At 34.5% G+C, this 7,156-nt stretch overlaps 1 protein-coding gene across 4 annotated transcripts in view; it reads right to left on the reverse strand.

The window, feature by feature from the left end:
- kcc (solute carrier family 12 member kcc) overlaps positions 1-2,348 on the reverse strand; it is a 468,256-nt gene extending 465,908 nt beyond the window's left edge. For all 4 annotated transcript variants that reach the window (XM_089727869.1, XM_089727865.1, XM_089727868.1 and 1 more), the window contains exon 1: positions 450-2,348. The gene's annotated coding sequence lies outside the window, so the exon portion shown is untranslated. The remainder of the gene's footprint in view (positions 1-449) is intronic.
- Between the last annotated feature and the right edge of the window lie 4,808 nt (positions 2,349-7,156).

A 7,156-nucleotide genomic window follows, 5' to 3' on the forward strand; every position in this document is an offset into this window, starting at 1 on the left:
ATTGCTTATCTTTTAAATTATGCATTGTACTCAGATCGTGTTCGGGTTTTTTTACAGTTTCAAACGTATCTATGTGTATTTTTTTTTTTATTACAAACGTTCTAACGTATTCAAAACTTAATCAAATCTTTTGTAAATCAATTTTGAACACAAATCACTCGTCATCTTTTCAAAATGACGCGTGATTGTGAAATCATAACTTTTTAATTTAACATGAATACGTTCAAAGTAAACATTATTATTAGCTGCAAACCATAATGAAGTTTATCGATGTCCGTTATACAAATATTATTATTAACACTAATAGGAAAACCACATTGCAACAGCTGCTCAGATAAACGGCGTACGATTTCAAAACTTAACTTAGGCCTTGGAAACGATGCGTGTTTTATGAATGAAATGTTTCAACTGTCGTTACTTGCATGCGTCCTTCGAATCTGTTCACCTACCTCTCTTCAGTTTACAGAGGCGGCTTAGCGTATCTAATCTAGTTAGCTGCACCGTGACGTCACGTTAAGAAGTACAGTCACAGTAGAGTGCGCGTGCCGCGAAAAAGTTCAACAAACTTAAAAAGAATATAATGACAAGAACAAATGCTGCCGTAGCTATTGTTGTTTACGTTTCGATTTACATTGTTTTCATTTAATATTTTGTTGTGCAATTAATTTAAATCTTCGGCTAGCGACGCGCGGTGTCTAAACACTCGAAGCGAGCTAGTACGGTAGCACGCGAGCGTCCCGCGCCGGTTAATACTCGTCTGTGAATTACTTACTTCGTGTAGACTATACATTCGGCGCGCCGCCACTCTGCGCATTTCCACGATATTATACACCGTGTATCCTAGTATACTGGAAATGCAATACGTTTTCGTGACGACTTTTCAAATCAACAGCGTGTTCGCTTTATTGACTTGATGACTTGTTGATTGAAATCGGTGCCTTGTTGATCTTGGTGAAATGTCAAATGAGACTTTGATCTGTTTGTAGTTTTAACAGTTGTACGAAATCGTGAATGTAAATTATGGTATTTATTTGATGATGGATTGTTTTTTTTTTAAATCCACGTTTCATGTAACTATTATTAAATAACTAGCAGTACTCGCGCGCTTCGCTGGGCATTTAAAATTAAGATTATTATTTATTGTCATTATTATTATAAGAGTCTATCGATAAACTTGTTGTTCAGGGTAGGGTCAATGTTAAGAGATCTCGTGGATGAATCCCCATACATTGGACTGATCAGGTGAAAGACCTTACTGAAACCCCACCTAACGAGTGTGTGCGCCGGGCCTCGGTTCGCAAACTATGGAAAACATCTGTCAAGGCTTTAATAAGCAAGAATTCCACATGACCATGACTGCTCTGCCAAGAGCAACCGATTATGATGATGATTACTAGGGAGTCCAACACTCATATAAATATTAGCCTATCCATTAATTACATGTATTTTCTACATGGATACCAAGTTTCAAGTCAATCGGACGCATGGTTCAGTAGTTATAACGGAACATCCGTAAAAACCCTTGTAGATTTATACCTAGTCAGGTCATAAATTCTGTCACATATTTAATGTAAAATAATTGAAACAAGTTTATTCATTATGTAACCATTCATATACCAAAATGAACTTAACAAAACATAGATTCTTATGACACTAAAGTTTATTCAAAATGACCTCCGTGATTTTGAATACAAGCCTTCAATCTGCGCGGCCAGTCGTCTATCGCAGCACGAACGAGGTCCATGTCAATATCGGCGGCTGCCTTAATCAAGGATGTCTTGAGTGACTCCAAATTGGGATGAGGCTTTGAGCACGCCTTTTCCTCCAAGTGTTGCCATATCTTGTAATCTAACGGATTCAAATCTGGACTGGAGGAGGGCCAGTCTTCGTGCCGGATGAAGTCGATTTCACGCGCCGCCAGCCAGTCTTGTGTGCTCTTCGCTCTATGAACTGGCGTCGAATCTTGTTGGAATACCCAGTGCCTGTTATTGAACATGGCATGAGAAACAGGTTCCACAAGGTTCGTCAGGACTGTATTTTGATACACAACTGCATTCGTTTTTACACCTTTCTCACAAAAATGTACCTCTGTTAAGCCCCAATAAGAAACTCCCAACCATACCATGAGCGAGGATGGAAAATGACCTCGTTGGACACGCGGAATACGGTTGCTCGCTTCTTCACTACTGTGTGCGTACACCTTATCATTTTGTTTGTTGTAGCTCTCTTCTAGGGTAAAAATTTTTTCATCCGAAAAAAGTATTTCCCGATATTTTTTTCCCGCGTACCGCTTCAACAAAGCGCGGCATCTCTTCAGTCTGAGGTCCATTAGACGAGCATTCAAACGATGTCCTGTTTTTCTTCGATATGCCCGAAGCCCTAAGTCTTCATTTAACACCCTTTTCACCGTGGTTCTGCTTAACCCCATCTGAAGGGCCAACAGTTTCTGCTTACGTTTGGGATTTCTTTGAATTCGCGCCTTCACAGCTTTTATCACTGCTGGAGTCCTAACAGACCGAGGGTGACCACTTCTTGACCTGTCATCTACACTAGAGTCTTCATTGTATCGTTTGATGGTACGATAAACGAATCTTTTGGTTATATTCAAATTTTTCAGTATCTTAAAAATTTTAATTGGCGCGTAACCGCAACTATGCAACGCAATAATTGCAACACGGTCTTCTTTAAGCGTCCACTCCATATTTAAAAATGAGTAAAATTCTAAAAGTATACATTTTTATTTTCATGAACAATTCGAAATTCGAATTCAATAAACTTTTTTGTGGCCAGCATTCTAAAAGAAAAGTTTTTACTGTGTGACAATACTTATGACCTGACTAGTTATATTAGTATAGATTGATATTAAAAATAATAACTGACACAAAATAATAGGTCGTTTTAAAACTACATATATCAATGCAGTGTATTTCATTTCTAGAAACCACTGGTAAGATGCTCTGAAATAAAAAAATGAGTTAAAACTTTAGCGTTAAAAAAAATCATCTCCCCCATCATCCATTGAGATACTGTTGCTATTACAACAAATCTTAATGTGTTTCAAAATTACAAACACGAATACGGAACAAGATTTGTCCAAAAAATATATATTATTCAATCCAATCTAAAACTTTTCAGTACGTCTAAGTAATAATTTTTTTACAAGAATGATGGTGTTTTTAATTTTATCACCATCGTAGACCGCTACTAATTTCTACACAATTGTAATTTCTTTTATATCGTTCCATCACTACTGACGATCGCGACCACATGTGACGTTTCTCCACAGTGTTCGATCATGGGTGGCATGGACCGCATGATACAGACCACCACCAAGTACTTCCTTTACTAGATCGCTTGCCCTCTATGCGATCCGAAATTATGAGCTTCTCTAATTCATGCCTGGGAGACAATTAACTGTATATATAAATGAATTGCTGTTAGTTAGTCTCGCTAAAACTCGAGAACGGCTGAACTGATTTGGCTAATTTTGGTCTTATATTATTTGTGGAAGTCCAGAGAAGGTTTGAAAGGTAGATAAATATGAAAATGCTCAGAATAAAAAAAAAATTAAATATTCGTTTTACCTTTGATGTGTCCTCCGTCGGACAGATTCCTTTTGTTTCTTTTAAGTTTATTTTATACAAAATCTTAGGTCTTTTATTCATCGATTGATGCACTACAAAGTCTGCCGGGTCATCTACATGTAATATATAATTATACGAACTCAAAACTAAAAACTCTTGCATCATAGTTTAATTCAAAGCACATTTAACAAGAGAACAGAGAAATGTGTAAGATCGAGGCCATTTTGAAGTCTGCGATATCTTTAACGAAACCGGCTCGTACCAAAATTGTTCTACGAAACTAATTAACAATGTTTGCCGGATTACACAACTGGTCATTCATTATCTTACGGATGCAGTCGAAATGGTCATTGTTAACTCTAATACAATAAAGCAACGGTAGGAATGGCAACTGCCCCGCTCTAGACGTTGCTACTTTCCCAGATCACGCTTCAAATTTAGCTAGATAATGGTTTAGCTGGTACTCAAAACTGGACTTAACTGAATTCAAAACCTAATTACTATCTTAAATTAGTTTCTTTTTTAAATATCTGCTGAGCACATTCTCTCGAAGATTCAACGGGACTATAATGGAAGAAATAACGATTGATCCATCATCTATGCCAAAATGATAGCATACTTCATAAAATCAGTTCATTTTCAATCTGTTTCAAGAATTAAATCTGTTATATTTTTTTATTCCTCATTATTAAAAATATATACAATGAGAAACTTATGCGCATAGGTGAGTTTATCTGAGTAATTTTCCTGCAAGCCACAGATACTTGATCGAAATGCTGTAAAATATATAAGGTTTTGTAGTCGTTCTGGCCTAAAGAATAAGAAGCCCGGTATACTCATAAAAAGGAAATAGGCTAGTAGATATAGTCTAACTGAGTAATTTTCCTGCAAACAACAGAAATTTAAATCGAAATGCTGTAAAAAGTACAAGGTTTTGTAGTCATCGTAGCCAAAAGATTAAGAAGCCCGGTATACTCATATAAAGGGAGGCGACTATGCCTGCGTTGAATCTCGCAGGCAGATACATTTTTTCTAAACTGTGAACATGAAATTTCTTTTAAAATGAAAACCACAAATCTAATTTGTGTGCTGGCTTAGCTTATCAATGTCGCACAAATGCCTATGCCAATCTAGTGTACTTCTTTTACAATACGTGGAAAAAATAATGCTACATTACAATATAGACTCGGATCTCTCGTGTCTCCACTAAACCAGTGCAATGAATCAATAAAAAAACTTTTTACTCGACGAATTTACTATGTACATCTTAATATATACAAATTACGTGTCACGTTGTTTGTCCGCGATGTACACCTAAACTACTGAACTGATTTAAACTTTTTTTTAAAATATGTTTTTGTTGCAACTTAGACCATATTATTATGATGGTTTTTATTTCGATTAACGGTCGCACTATTTATTAATTAACAATAAAATTATTTCTTATGTTGATTATTGTTATTAATTGCAAGTTTCAAAAGTCTAAAACAGATGTCGCCATAAATCATAAAGTATAAGTAAAGTTTATTTCGTAGTAAACGCAATACATTGAAATCCAATTGTTCTTAATTTGTTCATTTTTGGTATTATGCCTATCTATGTTTCATTCCAGAAACAAATATTACAAACCTAATTTATTAATTTACTCCATACAATGTAGTGGAGAGTGGAGTTGTATTTTCAACGCTTCGAGTAATTTGTCATTGTCGTTAAAGAAACTTCAGCAACTACGTATCGCGTAATGTACCAGAAAGAAAATATATAACACGGTATACCAGATGATATAACCGGATTACAGAGTGATATTATTCCTGTATGAATTTCTCACGTTGGTTACAAATATTAGATTTCTAGTTTTTCTCATTTTTCTTAGTTTAATGAAAATTATTACTTTCATCATTTCATCATATAGTTATGTATGCTATAGGGATAATTATGATAACATATTGTTAAAAGTATTAGTTCAGGGCCATTCATTAGCTTAAGTGGTTAAATAATAATTTATGTTAGAGTTATTTAATCTATGTACTTCAAAACGAAATAGCTTTGGCAACAAAGTAATGTACGTCTGTGACTATAGATTACAAATTATACATATAACACGATTTAAGTAAAATAACTTATGGAATTAATATAAATAACTATGAGTAAGAGTTAAATTTATGCTCTGAATATTATTTGAGGTGTATATTATTCGTTCATTGTAGATGCAACAACAACTACACTAAAAAATATACTCTAGTTACATATCGGAGCTGCCGTGCATTTTTTTTCGACATAATGATCATAAGGATTTTTTTTATTGCTTGGATGGGTGGACGAGCTCACAGCCCATTTGGTGTTAAGTGGTTACTGGAGACCATAGACATCTACAACGTAAATGCGCCACCCACATTGAGATATAAGTTCTAAGGTCTCAGTATAGTTACAACGGCTGCCCCGCCTTTCAAACCGAAACGCATTACTGCTTCACGGCAGAAATAAGCAGGGTGGTGATACCTACCCATGCGGACAGAGGTCCTACCACCAGTAAAAATTCTAAATCCAGTGAAAATAATTTTGATCCGAATTATTATATCCTTTAATTTCGTGGTTCGCACTTTTAAACGTCAAATTATCAGATCAATTATTCAATTAACTCTTATTTTTAAAAAAGGTCATGGATTATCTGTCTTTATATTATGTAAATACATTAGAACAAATTACAATTTTAATAGTCATGACATAATTTAAAATACATTGTAAAGTTGTTTTCAATTGCAACGTGAACAACCTGTTAATATTAAAACATAAATATACCCGATTACCTTCAAAACATTGATTTAAGAAATATCTAAAATGCTCTATATTTTTTTATAGTTTGCTGTGGTTATTAATATAAATAAGGGCGTTGCTGATTTTATTTAAGCTTAATACATAATCTGATTAAAGTTCGAAACTTGTATAATGTTCAGAGGATGAAATTCCTGAATGAATATTATATCCTTGTCCGGTTTTGATTTCCAGTAGAGTACAATTTTGAGATTAAAGGTAATAGCGATATGTTTTTACTCGCTGTAACATAATAAACTCCCAGCTAGGGGCCACTAAATTGCTTCACAATTAAGTATTCAATTTAATATTATATTTCTAACAAAAGAAACGTGAGACCTTAATGCCTAAACACCACTTGACCCAAGTTCCGTAACCGCGTTTCTGAGGTAAGTTTCTTTTCATTAATTTTAATTTGCCCTCCGTTCTGAAAGGAGTTTATTAGGAACACTGGAATCCACAGCCTTTGATGTTTTGTTTTGTGTTTCCTCATTACAAAAAAAAACCGAAGTTCATTACAAAATCGTCTGTTGGTCTATTAATTTCCCTTTGAAAAAATTTACGCGGATAATAATCGAAGAAAAGTCTAGTAATCAAACTTTTTCACGTAAACTCCTTTGTGTTTAATTTTAAATGGAAAATGTTGGCACTAAAAACAATCATATCAGAAATGTCACTGTCAAATTTTAAGTGTACATTTGCAGCTCTCGTGGATAAGGCATTCTCATTTTACTTTATTTTAATTTCCTTCAATTTACATA

Source organism: Bombyx mandarina, chromosome 05 (assembly GCF_030267445.1).
Source record: "Bombyx mandarina strain Sakado chromosome 05, ASM3026744v2".
Taxonomy (NCBI): Eukaryota; Metazoa; Arthropoda; class Insecta; order Lepidoptera; family Bombycidae; genus Bombyx; species Bombyx mandarina.